Source organism: Sinohyriopsis cumingii, chromosome 15 (assembly GCF_028554795.1).
Source record: "Sinohyriopsis cumingii isolate HCF-2022 chromosome 15, ASM2855479v2, whole genome shotgun sequence".
Lineage (NCBI taxonomy): Eukaryota > Metazoa > Mollusca > Bivalvia > Unionida > Unionidae > Sinohyriopsis > Sinohyriopsis cumingii.
In genome coordinates, this window is record NC_142975.1 from 75933319 (window position 1) to 75955730 (window position 22412).

The 22412-nt window shown below is 34.1% G+C and overlaps 1 protein-coding gene across 1 annotated transcript in view; it reads left to right on the forward strand.

Moving 5' to 3' along the window:
• The window catches only part of LOC149782097 (uncharacterized), a 90674-nt gene that overhangs the window by 5986 nt on the left and 62276 nt on the right, over positions 1-22412 (forward strand). The window lies entirely within an intron of this gene.

Consider the following 22412-nt stretch of genomic DNA (forward strand, 5'->3'; position numbering starts at 1 on the left):
ATATGTACTTATGCATACCATCACAACCAAACGATTTCCGATTAAACGTACAGTTAGACACAATTATGTTATATTAATAGATTGACGTTTTTGGGGGAGGGGATTTAAACCTACAGTACGGTCCTGTGTGATGCACGTCTACTTATTTTAACGGAGATGAAAAATATATAATGTCGCAAATTTTCGTATGAACCAGTGCCATCTTTTCAGGCAAAACGTTTAAAAGCATTCCATTTCTTAATAAGGTATTTGACATATCAAAGTTGAATTTAGGACAATTTAATTTTACATTATATGAAAATCTCCCTATGAAAAATAAACATATAAAAAGCCTTCTAACTATAAAGTGATCAGTGGGCTAGAGCAGATTACATTTTAGTACCAATCGAAAACAAAATAAATTAACTCATAAATTTTTTTCGATTATTTATCTATAAATACAAATAGCAACAAAATTGACAGGATTTGCTGAAATCCTTGCAATGGAATTACGATCTGATATCTTTCATAACACCTCCTCTTTAATAGCGGTTACTAGCAAAAGCGACCGAACAGGTATGATCTGCGTTCAAAAAAAACAAAAAAAAACTTTAACTAACGTTATCTCTTTCGGTTTATACGCCAAGTGGTTGCCATACCATATAAGTCCATATCCAGATCCAGAAAACTTGAATGTTTGAATGTACTTTTCACAAGGAACATATAATGACCAGTGTATAAGAAAACATGTGGTGGTGGTGGTCGTAGTTGAGCATATCATTAATTCATTCAAACAGTGAATCTAACTTTTGTAAATCCCAGTTCGTTTGGAATTATTTTAATACAATAAATTTAAAAAAAAGGTTCAGAAGGCGTAAAATAAGGGTGTGTTATAAACACAAAGCGGGATTCATATTTAGTACTGAGATGGCGAAAGAACTCGTTTATTATGGCCTCGATGGATCCATACGCCACCGGAATCTTGTTCTTTCCGACAACTAAGGATAAAACATGTATGCATGTTTGTCAACATATTATGTCTCTACACTCGTTTAACGACTCATACTTTGTAGAATACTTAATAGCAGTATGATACTTGCATATTAGCCGTATTGATGGTATTCGTCAAGGCTGAGTTTCTGAACTGATCAATTTGATTAGTAAGGAGACGTAGAATATTTTGCAAATGGTATATAATTTGTCAAGGGGGCGGAGGAAAGTTACTTTACAATAATGAACAAGTTGCAAAGCACGTAGTATTTATCAACTGAATCCATCTGAGGACTAATATGGACAAAAGGTTAACAGTTCGATTAGAAGCTCAAACACAGGGAAACTAAAAAGATTAAAGTGAAACCAAAAGTACATATATTCTTTGTTTCTCGTGATTTATCTGACATAGCTCCATAACACCTGAATCTTTTGATTATTCATAGCACTCATAGGTATGCTCCGCCACGTTATATCTGTATTGTTCATTTATAAATAAGTAGTTATGTTTTAAGTGTGGTGTGCGCAGTTAGAAGGATTGTATTGCGGTAAACATCACGTAATGAACATTTGGTATATTAAATATTAGTAATAAACCGAGAATAGAACCCGTCACTCTTGAATAGGTGGCGTGCGGCACGCTAACCACGAACTCAGTCTCCTTCGTAAGCCTCCAGCACGCTTAATACTAGGTTACCGCGTCTATTGGGTTTAGTATATCAAGGTTAATACTATGCTTTATTTTTATTGTTAGATAATGAATGCGTCTTAAAAATAAAATGCCAGGATTATAATGAAAAAAGGTTTATCATTACATAGTAAATTATCATTAATTATGTCATGCCAGCATGACATAAGCACAATAACACAATACGCTTATGATAGCAAGTAAATTGTTTCAGCTTTATCATTTCCATTGTCCTAGTCTAGCCGGGCCCAGACATCAATCTGTTATTTGACAGTCTACTGCAATAAAACCGAAGTTGACCGAGTGACTATGGCTGCCATTGTTCTACCATTATAAACATCGTCAACACTTATGATGACTGACACCGTTGTTAGATCTTGAACGGCAGTGAAAAAGTTTTGATAGAACATAGTATCCTCATGTAAACATTTACAGATTATACGGCCAGCAGTTGACAACTTGAGACTTCTTCTGAGTTAATATTCTTCGGACAACATAAATCGGCCTATACCAACATATACAGAGCTTGATTGAAGGACTGAGAGGCACATAGAGAAGTACTAAACGAAATTAGACAAACGCACAGAATAGACAAAATACAGAAGGGAGAAAAAGAGTTTAACAAAGAGTGGTAGACATGCTTTATTTAAATAAACAATAAAAAACAGAGCCATTTTCAACACAAATAAAAACAAAAAAATTCAATATTATATTCGTTCACGGTATATAATAATGCAGACGTAATATCGTAACAAATTTGTTGGAATTAATGTCATGTCCCAGTAATATGTATTACGTTACTAATATCAGATATATATTTTAAAAAAGTGTTGTATGTCTAAACCTGGTAATTCATGATACTTCAACACTTTTACCGAAGTATATCTTTTGATCAAATAAACAATAATACACATCATTTAAAACAAGTAAAACTGTGTCTCGTACTCATTATGCTGCTAAGTACAAACGAAGAGGTAATTTTCTTTGCTTAATTATACCCCCTATTCATGTTCACATACGTTATTGATGTAATCTATAGACGAATTGACACGTACATTATTTGGTTCACATAAAATAAGCTGTAAAATATAGACTTATTAACTAATATATATATATATATATATATATATATATATATATATATATATATATATATATATATATATATATATATATATATATATATAATGTTTAACGATACTAAACATGAATTGTCTCTAGCGTGATACATGCAGGATAGTTTTTGACCACAAACTGCGTCCCTTTGTCACAGTAAATGTAGTCAATTTAGCAACTAAAATACGTTGGTATATTTAGGCCTGGACAAAATACTGTTTTCAGAGGTGGAGATGTGAGATGACCCATCCAAAACTATTGCGATTCACTGGGTACAGTTTGTGGATCGTATGCATCATAACCCTAAGTTAAGTCGATACTTTTTTTTATCCTAAATCGCATATTTAAAATGTACTCGCTAACAAATTTCAAGACACACACAAGTTTCACTGTACAGAGAGTTCATAGAAAATTCCCTTATATGATATTAAAACGCATAATTAAATTGCTAAAGCCAAAGATGCTTTCACGTGCCACAACGTTTTAATGCCTTGGTAAAAAGTGAAGGCTTTAACTTTAAGGCGTGTTAAAATCACCACCACCTCGAGATTTACAAAATTGTTTGTATATAAGACATCGGAAAGAAATCAAATGCAGCATGCACGTTCCTTAATTTCCCCTTTCGTATAAGACAATTTATATCTAATTGTTATTATCTGACAGTGTAAAAGATACAAGAGTGTATTGACAGTTCCGACTACTGTGGACGTTTTGCAATTTATTTTAAACAATTAGGCACATTTTATCCCGATTTTCAAAAGCATATTTGAAAGAGAGTTCTACGTGCTTTTGAAAGAAAAATAAAAAAGATGTTACTTTTGCTGACCAATGATAATCAGATACTTTACAATAGCCGCTACTCTTAATGCATAAATCAATTCTAACGACTGGAGAAGATACAAAGGAATGTTGAAGGGAATGTTGACAGCCCCATTAGAGGTTCCTAATGATAATTCTGACGAAATCAATAGAAGTTAACGCCTTCACATTATGACACATTTCAGTATATTATACACTTATTCTGAAGATATATATTTTGATAGATAATCTTGGTTTGTCAATGCTCGAAGATTTATTTCTTAGAACTGACGAGAACGACTCCTATCAGATACTGGTTATAACGACGTTTGGCTCATTGTGCGAAATACAAACAAATGTAGGAAATCCTAGAGGATCAGTGTATTCTGTAAATTAAAGAAGGTAAAGTGTATTAACTTTCTATGACTGACTGAGGACAGACTTCATTACAATCAATGTGGTGAACAATAGCTAAACGTACATAATTTCAAAAGAAAACAAATACTTGTCAGATATGTTATTTTTCAACATCAATGCAGCCTCATAACATATAGCCACTTGCAGTATCTTGTGATATTCAGTTTAGAAGGTACGTTCATATTGAAAGTCGCTCTTGAAAGATACAAAAATAAACCTGTCACGATTATGATTTGATTAAGCTAGACGGGTAGTTGAAATGAAATTATTCAAGTTAAAATTCTAAAGGTGATCCATTTACAAAGCACCATTTTAGCATGAATACAAAAACACTTGCACTTTGACGAAATATCTTCTGTGACTATGCTGCTACGGTGCCATCCATATGTATAGACGGAATGTTTAATGTCACACGTTTTGGTAATGAAAATTGACAGATGTTAAATCCTATTTCGACTATTTTGTCATTCCCTGGTTTTGTTTTATGAACAACGTTACCTTTTTCCACTATAGCCTGGTCAGATATTGACCGGCTCCGGGATTTTTTAGTCAAATATAATCGACATTGAAGTTAGAATTCCTACTGAAAACTTCAACGTGTAGATTATCTTATTCTCTGTGCTTCCTTTTCCATATAATGCCAAAATAGGTGGCTAAGACCTTTGCACCTGAAAATGCCTTAAATGAATAAGCTGTGTTGGCTAAGTTCATCTTCTGTTGCATAGTTCAAGATGTTAATTATGCAAATTTGAGTTTTCGTGACATCTAAAAATGGTCGCCACTAGAACTATGTCATGCCTATTGCAAGTGTCTGCCAATGAGTAGTACAAATTCATCCAACAATGTCAGCACTTGTCCGGCTCGACCACTTGATCTTCCATGTGACAGTATTTATTTATGTTAGCCCCATAACGTGCTATCTATGGCTACTGGTTTAAGCTAGTTAAATAGGCATTGGAACAATTGAATATTTGGTACATATATGTATATTCTCCAAAACAATTGCTCATTTTATTAAGTCAATCTCATGAAAATAATTTGTCGGTTTTGAAGCTCTTTTTGAGACACACTAATCCATTTCGCACAATAGTTACACTGTATATAACATAATAAGGATTAACTGCAATCTATGAATACTCCACTTTCCTGATTGGATCTTTAAATGTAGTAGTATAGTAACATTCGATAGTACATTGTTCAATACTAGTAACATCTGAATAATCAGCACGTTTCCGATGTTATTATTTTCTGTTGGTCGTTAACATTGTCTGTGATACTTTACTCTCTCGAAACAAAGCTATGAACTCTGGGAGATTGTCCATTAGGGTCTTGACCTTGTTTTATCTGCTTATTAGCTAAACACATGGTCAGGAGACCTTAAATATGGTGTGTCTGTTCGCTTCATAATCCTGACGAAATGACTAGTAATAAAGCAAAGGTTATATATCGGATTATTGAAATTTAGGAATACAAAGTTTAATCAAAGAAGATCGAAAGCTATACAAATGTTTGAAAATATTTAGTGATACTCAGATATTTGTCCTTTATTCAAATACTCGTGTGGCCTACTGCATGCATTTATCGATTTCTCGAACGTTTCAAACTCTCTTCATGGCTTCGGAAATGGGAAAAAACTGGACATAATTCATGTAAGGTTTATATTTATTCCTGTTGTGACTGTTGCTAATGGCCAATACCACCTCTTTGGTAAGCATACTAACTAGCTATACTGAGATCAAGTAATCAACAAATAGAATACAATTTTTAAGGAATAGCTGCACTAATATTGCTTCTAAATTCGCTTGTGCTGCGAATGCCGATACTGGAATTAATCACAGTGTTCTTGATCAAAACTTACTATGTAGTGTTATGGGACGTGCTTCTACTAAATTAAATATAGGTTAAGTGGAGGGGTTCGAGAAAAGAAAAAGGAGCACTGTAAGATAAAACGATATTCATCTTGTATTTGTTTCTTTTAATTACGTAAGATACATATACGTTGATTGGGGGTTGGGTGGCGTTATGTCAATCTTCCTATATGGATAAATTATAAGCAGCACATCTTAGTCTGAATAATGCATTTTGTAAATGGGAATGTAAGGTAATGGTTACATAGAACTGAACGGAAAAATGATCATAGTATTTATTATAGTGATATGCCTTATGCAAAGTATGTATGCCTGCAATCCAATCCTGAATTAAATTGTCTCTAGGACTCTGTCTGAAATTGAAAGAAAATAATTTTGTCGTCTCCTAAATTCTGTGCGAATCAAAGAAAAGTAAATCCATATTTTAGAAATATCTGTTTAACTGTGGATGTTACTTTACCCGACTCGTCCATGTTTGTTATCAGCATAACATAACATTAACTTTGGTATCGGCTATCAGCCATTCTAGTCAGCATACTCCGATACTTAATACATTGACAGTAATAAGTAAACAATAAAGGTGACCGTCCACATCCTCTTCCTGGTAAAATGGAGTAAGTATAACCCGGAGGGTTTGAAAATCAAGTGCAGAAATTTCATGCACCTTTTCAAATGTATGTGCATTGCTTTAGCCCCAAATTGCAAAGGAAGAAGTTGATATATTTTTGACTATATTTAGATTTGTTCTGTTAAGGAAAATTCACCTAACATATTTCAAATATTATTTATTGTATTTAAAAACTTGTCTGCTATAATATTGCAAGTTCTTTCTGTGTCTTCATCTAAATAAGATAGGAGTAAAATATAATCCCATATATTTATACTCATATACGATTTGGATTTGTTAAACCGTTATAATACCACTTTTCGTTACTCTTAAAAGTTCACCTTTTCTGAATACGATCAATTTAGTTTTATCTAAACTAACATATTCAAATGCTTGCACAAAATGTCTCCACAATATTAATTTGCCTTTGTAAAGATGTGACTGTATCAGCAACGTCATCATCATACAACAGCGCAATAATGTCGGATATGTTTAATAAAGATACCATTAAGACACTTTTATTTGATGCTTGATACTATGTCATTTATGAATAGAATGAACAGAAGAGGGATTAGCACGCAGGCTTGTCTGGTGCCAATATTGCCGGTGAAGTATTATGAATATTGCCCTTTCATCTGAACACATGAACTTAGTGGTTGTACATCGAGTCTAGAGCTTTAAACAATTTTCAACATATACCTTTGTTCACAAAGCATTTTAATAGTTTTACATAATATGTAGATCAAACGCCATGGAAACGTTTACAAAAAGACTATTAAACTACCTCCTTTTTGCCTACATATTTCTGATCCATTGCTAAAAGCGAAAATATATGATCTATTGCTGAGTAGCCATTTTGGAATCCCACATGTGCTTCTACAATTTCTTTATTAGCTACACATCACTAAACATGTGCTTCTTCAATTTAAATAGGTTTAAAATACTCGTAAAATTGTATTAAAGATGTCATTGAGAGTTACCCCTGTAAGTGATAGGGTCATCTAAAGAGCCTTTGTTGTGATGGGAAGATACGTTTTTCTCCCATGCTTTTGACATGTGTCCAGCTAAACAGTTTTATTAATAATGTAACTTCACAAGGAGCTATATTTCAAATCGCATTTTTCAATCATTTCAGCTATTTTCCCAGCCTGTCCAAAAGTCTTTCCTAATTTTATCGTTCGGATACTTTAGAGAACTTCAGCATCAGAGATAGGAATTTCGAAACTTTCATCTGAAATTTCAGACATACAATTAAAAGGGGATATTTAAGAGAATAGAAAAGTTGGTATTATGGTGACTGCCTGATATAGACAGAAACGTATTATAAAATCTAGGTTGTGTACACTCTTCTAAAAACAGGGATACATATGTCTCAAGAAAGGATAGCTGCACAAGCAGCAGAGGAACTTTACATAGACACACTCGGCTTGGTGAACTATCTGGAAACATTTTGTTCTAAATATTTGATACTAAAAGAGCATCCAGTCCGAAGGCAAGAATTTTACAAAGCAAATGACACTGAAAGTGTACATACGATATTATAGTTACTATTTCGTTGGCATTACAAGAACACTCTAAACATGTTTATCTTTAATGAGTAAGATAGAATGCCTATGTAAGTAATAATTGTTAAATACAGGTTCAAATTACTAAAAATGACTGGTGATAGGTTCGGAGAAAAAGCTATAACCTACAAGTGAAATGTAGAGATGACTCCAATTGCTGAGATAAATAAAGTCAAGGATCTGGTGTTTTCATAGGGAATGTGAGAAGTTTTGGTTAATCAATGGGAGTGTGATGAAACCATTTTTTCTATATATTTAAAACAAAAACGTTGACAATATGTCGATATGTTTTTCTACAAGAAAAAAATGGAGACTTACATATATAGATATAGATCAAAGTTGGCATATGAATTTGAAACTTTCATATATATATATATATATATATATATATATATATATATATATATATATATATATATATTCTTTTTTATTCTTCTTGCAAACTAAGCCATCAGCTTCTGTAGATTTTGCTTACCAAAGATCAATAATCTGTACAATGCAAAGCATAAATATCGATACTATTCAATTTATATATATATATATATATATATATATATATATATATATATATATATATATATATATATATATATATATATATATTGAATTAGGAACCCTCCTATATATATATATATATATATATATATATATATATATATATATATATATATATATATATACCCAAGAAGACTAAAAAAAGACAACAATGCACGCAAAACGTTATCTATTGCAGCCGACACATTTTCTTTAAAATAAGTTTATAAATTGGCTTAATAGCCTATGACTACCTTAAGAATGAAATATACGGGATATAACATGCGCTTGCATAAATTTACATCAGATAACAGATGTCGTTATGGCTCGTCAATTTCTAGGTCAATACAAATATTTTCCAGTATAAGCAGGATATCTGAAATAAACTAGCTGAAACTGTCAAAGTAAGCCACACAATTTTCTAGAGGATCGGTTTTATTTCGTATGTCTTCCACCCACGTAATTCAGCCCACTTTCGGAAATTCTCATATCTATAAATAGTCTTATATATATAAATATATATATATATATATATATATATATATATATATATATATATATATATATATATATATATATATATATATATATATATATATATATATATATAACCTTGAGTGTGGTTTTCCCAGCCAACACAAATACAACATAGTATATGACCTAACAAAAAGATCAAAATTTTGAGGTAGGACGAGGTTTTTATCAAGGTCCTTAGCAAACAATTATGAGGATTTGGTAAATTTGTTGTTTCGCCCATTCATGTATCAACACAATCAGTAGTGGCGGATTATTTCCAACATGCTGCAGAAGAATTATAACTTGTTGAGGGTCTATGGCCACATCATGTTACTTTAAGGCCACCAGGTGCGCTTTACACTCAATCGAGATAGGTGTTTTGCACATAACATCCACCTTCGTTAGTGTCATGATATCATGTTGGAAAGTAATGTCCGCTTCACTGTGACAGCATCATATATCAACAGCGATGAATAATACAAAGCCCTAATGTTATATCTTTGAGAATATTTCACTCCTGTTCTTTTGACTTGTTTAACAAAACAGTATGCACGCAGCGCGTAACATATCGTTATGCAATTCGATTAATAGATTTTATAATCAAATGAAAACACGTGGAAGATTCACTATGCACTGTATTATTTTCACACCCTGGTAGCAATAACATATACGAATAGAAATTAGAAAACACACAAAATGTATATTATGTTGTTTGTGTATGAGATACGGATATATGATATGATTTTTTTCTATGCATGATTTCAGCTAGTGATTTATCGGCATTTTTTCATTTACCTTGAGTATTGTTGTTGACCTTTACTTAGTATCATTTATCTTTTATAAAAGTTTCTTCATTTTTAAGTTGTCAAGATTTGGTAGGTTACAGCTTTTTCCTTTTATTATTCACCTGTCAGTCCACTGTCTTTGCTCTGACTATTGAAAAATGGAAAGCTCTGGGTAATAAAGAACATGTAGGAGCTATCCTAAGCGTATGGATTCGGCGAGTAGACCATGAATAGGTACCATCATAATGGAAAGTTCTAAAATAATGGAAAATCTTCCACATGAACTCGGTTTTCAAAATCTGAGTTAATCCTGCGCTATTATATACGCTATTATATACGCTTAACAAAATATGTGCCCATTTAAGTCGTATTGCAATTCATAGTAAACAGGGAGAAGATTACATTCAGAGGTGCTGAACTGTAGCAAATGTTTGTTTTTTTACAGCTATCTTATCGACTAGATGAGGTCAGTTAAGATGTGTTGTATACCTTGTAGTAAGGACATTAGATAACCAAAGCTGTAGTTCATCATATTGCCATTGAGAAGTCGTGTAAGTGGTGTTGACATCGTAATCAGAAATGTAGATATCATTCACAGCTATGGTTAATGAGTATTTATGTTATCCTACTGTCAATTAGGTCTAATTACTGTATTTATTTAAGCACAATATAGAGGCATTATTTGCTTATCTCAGTATGCGGCCTGTAAATACAGCTACTTATGTCAAATAAATTGAGCAGAGCACGTTCCTATCATATATCCTAAAGAAGTAATCCTATACCCACATGATGTGAAATCTGTCTTTATTTGCTCACCTGGCCATAAGCAGTGATCCTATGCAAAATTATTAGGTCAGTCAATGAGATATAGGTAATATTAAGCATAGTCGTTCTTTGCTGTACCAAATATAGCTTGTGTTTTTGAACAGCTTTATCATATTTTAAAGAGGGATTAACCCATCAATAGACCTTCACCATTAACTATTTCAGATGTGATTGAACCCAAACTATATGTCAGTTTATGCAATCGTTTCAAGCGTTAAGTGTACCTGGCTGGCTCTTGTGGGTGACTCATGTGTCGAATATCCTTCATTGTTCTTCAATTGCCCTGTATAACATATACAAAGACAGTAACTGGAGTACTTCAAGTAACGATATCTCAAACAGAAGTCGACAGAAACACCACCTGCTTATGCAATGAATATTTTCAGTGCACACAGGAGAGTTTTTAACGACTCATACGCTTGTCACTTCTAGCTGACGCTGGTTACATCAAATCATATACACGTTGTTTTGAAAGCATACCCACAAGAAAGAAAAAAAAGGTATCACCATACAAGAGAATGAAAGGGAGAAACAGGGCATCATATTGTACCTAATATTCATCTTGGGACCTTCATTTAATTGAACCCTTCTTCAGAAATTACCAGCGTGATAGACTGATATTGATATTGACGGACTGTAGAGTTTGAAGACAGATACAATTGGGCTTTACGGCAAAGGATAAAGATTAAATGGAAATTTGCGAATATTATTTTCACAAAAAAACGTGTAATGTTATATTCATAACCACGTTAACATGGACTGTTCTTCCGTATAGAATAGATAGCTTTTGATTTTGAGGACACCCTGTGAATAGTTTAGGACATTAATGTACAATCACCAGCATATTGTTGTTGTTGTTGTTCTAGGGTTTAACGCCCTTGTTTCGTCACAAGAAAGGCTATACATGGCGGCCAGTATAACTGGTGGTGGAAGAACCCTGGAAAACCCAGGGATGAACCAGCGATCCATGAGAAGATACTGGCAGGTTTTCCCACGTTCGCACGCTAGCCGAGCGTTGGAATCGAACCCACGCAGACAGAGGTGAGACGGCAGTGATCCGGAACGGTGAGCGCTTTAGATCACTCGGCCACTCGGGGCCCCATCACCAGTATCTATATTGAAAGTTAAAATAATGCTATATATATATATATATATATATATATATATATATATATATATATATATATATATATACATAGCATTATTTTAACTTTCAACGCGCACCCAATAATTTATGACAGCAAACATATGTGCATCGTTCTCACTGATGCTTTGAAGGTTTGAATGTGACGTGTGATAACGAAATTTGTGTAGACACTACGCCATACTCATGTAGGTGATATATTTAATTTCTCTCATCGTAGTATCGTGGCATAAATCAGTTTTATTTAGAAATAAGTTTAGTTTCAGATATACGTAAATTTTATATTTTGACAATTTTTCAAATTTTGAACAAATGTCTTACCTCAGTTTGGTTTCGAAACAATTACAATTTCTGATAGACATTTATTTGAGATCTGTGAGATTATACCTTATAAGCCTACCCCGGATCAGTTCATATTATAAATTGCAGGTAAACAAAAACATATTAAGTCGCAAATGTCTCTATTACCTTTCATTGTAAAATTTGGGTTATGTCAGTCATGGACTGATATAGAATATTAAGTATTGACTGACTGAACTCGAACACATGAACATACTAAGACATAATACGGAAAAATATAAAAGATATTCGTAGTGCACATCATCAAGCGTTCAAACACACATGCGTGTCTCAATCCTACTTGATGATGCATTTAGTAAAATTGATTTCGGATGATATGGACATTAAAATATTCTTACATCGTCTTCAGCTGCCTCTCCTTTATTCCCTGTTAAAAGGCATAAACGGTAGCGATGCCAACTGGGAATGTGGATTCCACGTCTCTTGATGTATACTGCTCTTCATCACAATACCCGACTAAGTTCCATTCACCTTCATTCCACTCTAACGGTTAAAATGTTGCTAATGTGCCAATGTAATCTGCACAGCTTTCTTGGCGATCGGTTTAAATCAGACGAGATTTTGGTAAAAAGGAAAAAAAAAGGAACTCCTGAAGGTTCATAAGCTAGAGTGCAAATCAGAGGGAATATCTTGGTTTACATTTTTGTCCGCCACGTGATGCAGCCCACGTACGGAAGTCCCATATCTCTAAATACTATCTACTACATTTAATCAAAGTTCAAGATGATATGACATGTAACGCATCTTTATCTCTCTGCACTCTTGGCATGTTTATTTTGTAGCAGTCAGCCCAATTGCGTGTTACAGCGCACGATCAGTGCAAATAGTAACTAATGTAAGTGGCTATGCAACCTAAACAGAATAATGTGCTCAAAGCAAGAGAAAGTGAAGTGACTTATCAAAACGATGATCAGGGATCACTGGTTACGACGTACTTCTTTACAAATCTTTACAAAGAAGATGTATAGCCCTAATAGTAGTAGAGACTGTCTCTGTGGATTACTTTTATATCGACATGTCCATGTTTTAAACTTCAAGACATATAGATTCTTAACCATGTAAAAATATTTCGTGTAATATGCTTTCAATTGCACTTATATCATAATAAAATGGGCAGTTAGCTCCACTCAACCAAGGGGACTTCGACATGTGCACATCTTTGTCGATGTGTCTCTAACGAGTAGATACTATGTGCTTAAAGTGCATGCACACCATCAAAACGAAACGATTTGCAATTAAACGTACAGTTAGCCACAATTATGTTATATAAATACATTTACATTTTTGTGGGATTTGAACCTACAATACGGTCCTGTGTGATGCACGTCTACTTATTTCTACGAAGATGAAACAGGTATAATGTCGTAAATTTTCGTATGAACCAATGCCATATTTACAGGTAAACTGTTAAAAGCATTACCATTTTCTTAATATGGTATTTGACATATCAAAGTTGAATTTAGGACCATTCAATTTTACATCATAAAGGTTCATAAAGGTTACTGTACTTCTAACTATACAGTGACTTTAGACCATAAAGGTTAGTATACTTCCAACTATACTCGTGATCGGTGGGTTAGTGCAGGTTACATTTTAATACCAATCCAGAACAAAATAATTAAAAGCGGAAAATGTTTTGATTAGTTATCTATAAACGCAAATAGCATCTAAACTGCCAGGAATTGCATGTGTTTAAATCCTTGCAATGGAATTAAGATCTGATATCTTTGATAACACCTTATCTTTAATAACGCTTACTTGCAAGAGCGATGGAACAGTTATGGACTTTGGACTTTTTTTAACGTAGCTTTAACAATTTTTCAGCCATATCGCTACGATGTCTGCAGTGTGGTATTTATAGTGATGTCTAGCACTGGGGCATCATGCCGCAGACATGTAGCACGATGTCCCACCCAGTCACATTATCCTGACACCAGGCCGACCAGTCCTAACACTAACCTCTTGATGCTGAGCGCCAAGCGAGGCAGCTGTTAGTACCATTTTTGTAAGTCTTTGGTATGACTCGGCCGGGGATCGAACCCACGACCTCCCGCATCCGAGGCGGACGCTCTAACCACTAGGCCACCGGAGCGGTTGAACAGTTATGATCTGCGCTCAAAAATATGTTACTAACGTTAGCTCTTTCGGTTTATTCGTCAGTAGTGGTTGCCATACTATATAACTCCATATCTAGATCCAGAAAACTCGAAAGTTTGAATGTACTTTTCTCAGGGAACACATGACGAACATTGTTTAAGAGAACATGTGGTGGTGGTGGTGGTAGTTGAGAATGTCATTAATTTATTCAGACAAGCTGTGACTCGAACTTTTGTAGCTTCCAGTTCGTATTGAATTAGATTAATACAGTAAATCTAAAAATCCTATAAGGCCTAAAATAAAGTTATGTTATAAATACAAATCCGGATTCGTATTTAGTAATGAGATGGCAGAAAGCAGTCGTTCATTATGGCCTCGATGAATCCATACGCCACAGTAAACTCGTTCTTTCCGATTATTCCGAATAAAACACGAATGCATTATTGTCAACATATTATTTCTCTACACTCGTTTAACGACTCATACTTTGTAGAATACTTACACGCTACATACATTTTAGAGTGCTTGTGTCAACCCAATTTTATGTTGCAATATACGACCAATACAACTGATAAAACATGCTAGCGGATATGCAGTGATATATAACAGCTTTAACAAAATATTGTGTTAAAAGAAAGAAAGAGAAGTGAAGTAACATATCAAAAAGACCATCACAGATTCCTCTTTACAATGTTATTCTTTACAAAGAAGATATGGATAGAAAGCATTGTACCCATAATGTACGTTGATATTTTTCTGTGAATTTCTTGTACTCACCATGCACTTATTTCAGTCTTCAATTCATGCTTATAAGCAACCGACTAAAATGCTCATATAATATACTCTGATTTGTACGTATACTATAATAAAATGTGTAATTAGCTCAAAGCAGCCAAAGAGATTTCCCCACGTTCATCATTTTTTCGATGCATCTATAATCATGAGATAATGCAGACTTACCGTGCGTGAAAATGATAACCACCACCCGATTTGCAATTCCTATTTAGTATGAACGTACACAAGACATAGCTATGCTATTGTAACAGCATTACACCTGAAATGGGTCAGAACCTACACTACGGTCAATTGGGATGCCGTTATTCATTAGGATGACTATGAAAATGATATAATATTGAAAGTGTCCACATGAAACAATAACATTGTTTTATGGCAAACATTTGTAAAGCATTTATATATCTTAATACTGCATTTGAAGTTTTAAAATAAAGTTGAAATCATCTAATGTTTAATAACTCCTTATTTGCCAAAACAATTATGGCTTGGAATCACTTTGGTGATATAGCGATACTTGCACTATCGATTGAACGGTTCCAATCTACGGGCAACCAGACGTTAACTAAAGTTCTTCCTTTCGGTTTATACGCCAGTAGTGGTTATTTGTCAGAGTGTTTAAACCGGCCAGTTGGCTTAAAAGGATAGATAGAATATGAGCTGTGATTGGTCAAGGATCCGGTGTAAAGTTACTTTTCAGTATTAAACAGCTGAAAATACATACGTTTTATTAACTGAATACAAGTTATTAACCCAATGACTACAATCAGCTGGATTTACTATTTCATCAATCAGACGCAATGTAATAAGTACCTGATATAGTCACGATGTCAGCTGTCAGTTACGCTGGATCGATATTCATTAGGTAGAACATCCGATTCTGGTGAGAAGCAAATGCAACAAGCCAGGTCCATTGTTATTGCAAACTGAAAAATATACCTACAAGCGTTGAAAGTAAATATGTCATGGTTCCTTCATGTTTCACTTTTTAAAAGGCATTCAGCACAACGGTGTTATGTAGCCACGCCATTATTCAAAGTAGTGACATCTACAGTTTGTACGATCAAAGTAGCATTGTTGAGGTTCCTGTACTAAAAGTACACCAGTTAACACAAATGATAGTCACCTACTCGAATACAGAAGCTGAAGGGTCCGCTATTCAATTGTCAATAGGTAACGTTGATGAGGGTCTCATATTCAAGTGCTTCAAGATAACATTTATTCAAATGTCATTAGGGAAGACTGATAAAGTTCCTCTATTCAAATGCCACTATGTAACATTGATTCGGTTCCTCTTTTCGAATGCCACTTGGCAAGGTTGATCAGGGTCTTTTATTCAAATGTCACTAGGTAAGATTGATAAGGGTATCATATGCAAATGCCACTAGGCCAGGCTGATACGAATTCTCTTTTTAAATACGTCTTTATCATTGATGAGTTTCCTCTATTCAAATGCCAACAGGATAGGCTGATGAGAGTCCTCTATTCAAATGCCACTAGGTAACATTGATGTGGTTCCCTTATTAAGAAAATCAGGTAAAGTGATTAGTTATATTTCGATATCATACGTGTTGTATCTAAGAAATGTTAAATGATAAAGTACTCTCTTTGTTTGTGAAATTCCAATAAAATCATAGATGGGGAAACAAGTGTCCATAATGATTCTGTCGCTTTGTACGGGATACTGCGATACGCTAATAATGTCCTATATGCCCTTCTAAACATTGCTTTAGAGCTTAATCAAACTTTGTTGTTCCGTTCCGTTTGTATTATCCGCCAGAGGGCTTTCGTTCTTCTCTCTCTTCAGTGGTCCCTATAATGGAGTCAACGGTCAAGGGGACAAAACTTTCAGCTTCAAACACGTTTTACAATATTTTCTGGCCAAAGTATATGAATGCAGCATTTCAGGAAGACATATATGATTAGTGATTTTTGTCTCCTAAGAGCTAATCCCTATATAATGACCCTGGCAGACGTTCATAAACAACATTTTTTCAACAATTTCTTGAAAGCTATAAATCCACATTAAACAGTGGGATCGATGACGAAAATAATTTGTTCCAATACGTGAAAAGGAATAGTTGTTAAAGAACCATTGTTCATCATGCATTGAGTTCACCTTTGGACTAAAATGGAAAAAGGGTCCGAATGTCAAACACCTGGACACCAAATGGATTAATATGAAACCGAAACTTAGATCATATTTATATATATCTTGATTTACCTGGCATGTATCCATAGCACCTGAATCATACAATGATTCATAGCGTTCATTGATACGGTCCGAACAGTTTTATATGCGTTTTCTTTTACCATAAATGGGGTATTATGTGTTAAGGCTGATGTGTACAATTAGGACGATTACATTGCCATTATCGTCACGTAAGGCAGTGGTTCCACCCTCCGGGTAGTGATCCAAATCAGGGTCGCAAGGACGTTCTGGAGGGTCGTGGAGAGTAGCTAGGAATTTATTTATAGTGGCAAAACTTATCAAAATATAGAAACAGTTTCGTGAGGCTCGGACAAAATATTTGTAGGATCTCAGCCAAAAAAAGTTGGGAACACTGATGTAAAGGTAACAATCCCATGCTACAGTATCTCTTGTGTATAAGATCAGCACGCTAACCACCAATCTCTTGCGTTTGGTATGCTAAAGTTAATGATGTGCTTTATTTTGGAAAGCAAGCATAAGTTATGAAGCATTGTTAGTCAATGAATGCATGATACAAATTTAGAAAAGATACATTTACGTCGAATCAAACAAGTCCCGTTCGTTGCATAGTAAATTATTATTAATTCTTTTATGCCAACATGAAATATGCACCATCAGGTAATACCGTTCTGACAGCGAGTCCGTTATTGCTCTTCATTTGCTCTCTTTGTCTCAGCATACCAGACTGTATCTGCATATATAATTTGAAGATACCCGTCGCGGGCTTAGTTCCATTGCGATGAAAGCCAAAGATGACCGAGCGACTTGGACTAACATTATTCTACACGTGGTGCTGTTATAAACATAGCCAACACATGATAATAACTGACACGGAATAAACATTTTATACGACAGTCAAATAATTTTAACAAAACATATTTACATCTTGAAAAGGTGGGTTCAGTGTAAATGATTAGAAACAAACAACTTCTGTGATTTCGTCTTCCTCGACGTAGTCATTAAATCTTCTTTCTCGTTCCAACATACATCTTCATTTGGACCCGTCTCTTTTCTTGAGCGAAATCGTATATACGCAGCTTCACAAAATGTATGTCATAATCATTGTGCATATCTATCCAAAAGGCTAGAGTGACATTCGTTATCAGAGATAGTCATGCTACATAATACCCGTGTCAGTAAATGACCTGATTGCTCCTGTAGGGTATGCGAGGTCGGCTGTCTTTCACAATTATTGACATTCAATGGGATAATAATATTTAGACTCGTTTTGGTTTGAAATAACTGTGGTGTTATATACCCATATTTGTTTAACTAAATTACGAATCAGTGATGTGTCAGATTTTCCATAATACACGTAAACAATAGCTTATAATGTCATGTTCAAATATTTACCTTTGAATGACATGTATAGCTGATAATGTCAGTCAATGAGCTATATGCATAATTAAAACTGCCTTACTCAAACTGTACAGATGAACACGCCAAGACAAAATATGGCAAGGACAGAAATAAAACAGAACTTTGTAATACTTATTTGTATACCAACATGATATTATTGTCCTCATAAGTACGCGTTATGCAAAGTAGATTCGCTCTTTCCACTAGAGTAGACACCTTGTATATTTCGTCACTTTCTACATTGTTCAGTATTTGAATGCCAACATCAATCGGTCGTCATAGTTAAAAATGTAAAAGCAACGTCCCCTCCCCTCAGGTGGTGGATTATCTGCGTCCTCTCTCTCTCTCTCTCTCTCTCTCTCTCTCTCTCTCTCTCTCTATATATATATATATATATATATATATATATATATATATATATATATATATATATATATACCATGCTGTCGGGCATTTCTGCGCACCTAAATATATATATATATATATATATATATATATATATATATATATATATATATATATATATATATATATATATATATATATACCATGCTGCCGGGCATTTCTGCGCACCTAAGGTTTCCGACTCCAATATTGAAGCAAAACGCATGCCGAATTCGTCCGATTGAAGAAAATAAATTACTGCATTGCTTACCATTTGAAAAGAGGCAATTGTCACCAGAATATACTGTCCAAAATAATATTAATTTTGGATGCACAGGATACCACTTCCGTGTTTTCCTGACTCGCGATATGTCGGCCTATTTTGCGCACAGATTTGAAAAGATGTAATGTTTATTAATCGGGCTATGGAAATGATATAAATTATTTTGGACTGCTTCTGTCAGCAGTTCAGTCAAGTAATTAGGTCATGTTTCCAGCTAGTTTTACAAATTTCAACATAACAACGCCAATAAATGGAAACACATATTAAGCAAACTAACCGATCTTGTAAAAACTTTAGTAAAGTTCAACAGTTTATAAAAATAACCTATTATGTGGAAGAGAAACAACAATGAATAGGATGTAATGTGTTTACAACGTCTTGTTTATGGGGGAAAATGATTTTCTGAGTTATAGGTTCAAGAAGGTAACGGAGTGGGTCTTCATGTCGACCTTTAGAAATCACATTTTCATATGCATATCGAGTCGAAATGTGGGACATTTTTGTACACTTTATGAATGTCACTTTTCTCAATTAAAGTACGATCTTTCTTACTTGATAAAAAAATGGATTTTTGACCCAAAATAACACGTGATCCAATATTTACAGAAATGACGTATCGTTGCACAGAATTGGCCAACATGGTGGTATATATATATATATATATATATATATATATATATATATATATATATATATATATATATGTATGTGTGTGTGTGTGTTCCAAGACGTATTGCAAAAGAAGGTAATTTAGGGTGATATTTATCCTCTAAAGTGACGTAGATAATAATATATATCAAAATTTATGTCAGCGTTTCATAAATTTGATGCACTTGGTCTACCTTCATAAGGAACTGTTGCGTCGAATCTCTCTTCTTTTTCTCGGTTGTCCAGTTCGACCCACCAAGTCAGTAGCAAACGTGGTTCAAGTAAAACAAACAAAATCTCAAAAACTGAAGTCGATGGAAATGTCACTTGCTGTTTGCACGTGTGTCTTACATGTTTCTGCCACTACTAGTTGAAGATGCCATAGTATTTAGAAAACTAAATCTTAAATATTTCCGCAGGACCTGGGCTTTAAAAGTTTTTTAGTTAGTCCTTACTCATTATTCTGGAGATTTTGTGTAGAAACTTGAACTTCACGGTCTTTGCCTGCCATAAATCGTGAACAGTCAAGTGAGCAACGCTTTTATACACCTTGATACGTGTATGCTAATTACCTCAAATAGTATGTCACATCCTGTTAGCAAAACAAAACGTGAAAAAACACGAGAGATTTTGAAGGCTGTCATAAAAAAGAGTGAAAGTGAGAAACATAACATTCTATTTTATATAAAATATATTTCGATGACATCTTTAAATTGAGTCTACCTTCAGAAATTCCCAGGGTGATACATGCTGCATAGTTGTTTATCACATAAATCGGCCCTGTGTCACAGTACATGACACGATCAATGCAACTTCCAAAACACAATTATTACTAAATTGTGATATAGTAAGGCCTGGAGAAAATACTGCAGTTTCAGAGAGAGAGAGAGAGAGAGAGAGAGAGAGAGAGAGAGAGAGAGAGAGAGAGAGAGAGAGAGAGAGAGAGAGAGGTGAAGCGCCATATCAAAAGGGTACCAACTGAGCTACCGCGGATACTCAAGTCAGAAACAGCCGAAGGCCTCTGCATTACTAAATTGTAACTTTGTAAAATATGGCTCTTGCAGTAGTCCAGAGAATTCTGACATAGTCAATAAAATGTTGTGTTGGACGATTAACCATCTCAAAACCGTTTAAAAGTTTCATTTCATAAAATTATGCAGCTCTACTCTTGACATCTTCAGCTACACCAAGTCTACTTAATACAATACAAAATAACCTATCTAGTTCATACATCGAATGCAGTCATTATACACCACTTTAGGCATTAATTTAAAAGTTAATGTAGAAATGATATGTGCAAAATGTGATCAAATTTAGGTTTGTTGCCTAGCTCTATTTATCAATGCACGCAGTGTCCACATAGTTTTAGACCAGCCCTCTTACGAAACACTGGCATAATATATTTAGCAGTTTTGGTTATCTGGGATATGTCAGATTGTATCATATTCGCCATGTCTTGGAAAAGTTAGAAATTATTCGACTCTGTTTCATAAATTTCATTGAAATGAGCACTTATTAGAGATCATCAATATTGTAATTTGTAATCAGGATTTGTGATGTTCAAGATGGGGATGCGCTAAAATATGACTCTCTAGAACTGTTCCTATGTATATATTTGCATGTGTTCGTGATCTTTTGTTTGCATTTTATCAATAAACTGTTAAGTTCCCATTTTATACTATTTGACTACTGTAGCAAGTTTTCTAAAAACCCTTCTTTGCCTTTCCGTTTGGTTTTGATTGACGTGCAAATTGTTTTGCTTCCTTAAGCACAGCAAAAATGATCAGTTTGTTGCAAATGAGAACTAGAAAATTTGTTTCGATTGTTGTCTTCATTTGAAACTATGACAGAGCCAGTCTGATTCATGCTAACGCAAACATGAACTGTAGTCCTTAAGATGAATGACTTTGCTCAATATTTCTAGTGGAGAAATATGGATGTGATGTTATATGATTAATATGTTGTATGTGTTACTGCAATAACAAATTCTAATGATAAGTTTTGTATTGTTTCATTTTACGGCGTGTTTTTTTCACTCAAATAAGAAAACATATACTAACACACTTAACGGTTTTAAATATTCAAATTTTTAAATTCATTTCGATGGACTTGGTAGGAACAATGAAACGTAACGGCACAAGTTGAAATAAAAACCCTGAAAATCACAAGTTAAAAAAATAGTATTTCCTGTCACATGATTTATCTGCCCCTTTGCTGTATTGATGTCCCATTACGAACTGCGGTTTATCAACTTCTAAAACATCACAACCAAAAAATACCCGTCAGAAGTATAAACTATTTCACGCGAATACACGATATGCCGACTCACGCTCCCGAAGTTGTGCTTGTTGCATAATTTGCGCAATTTTAGTCATGTTCAGTAACTGGTGAAATATGATAGGATTTTCTTTCGGACCAGAATTTCATTTCTTTTATCTTGAGGGT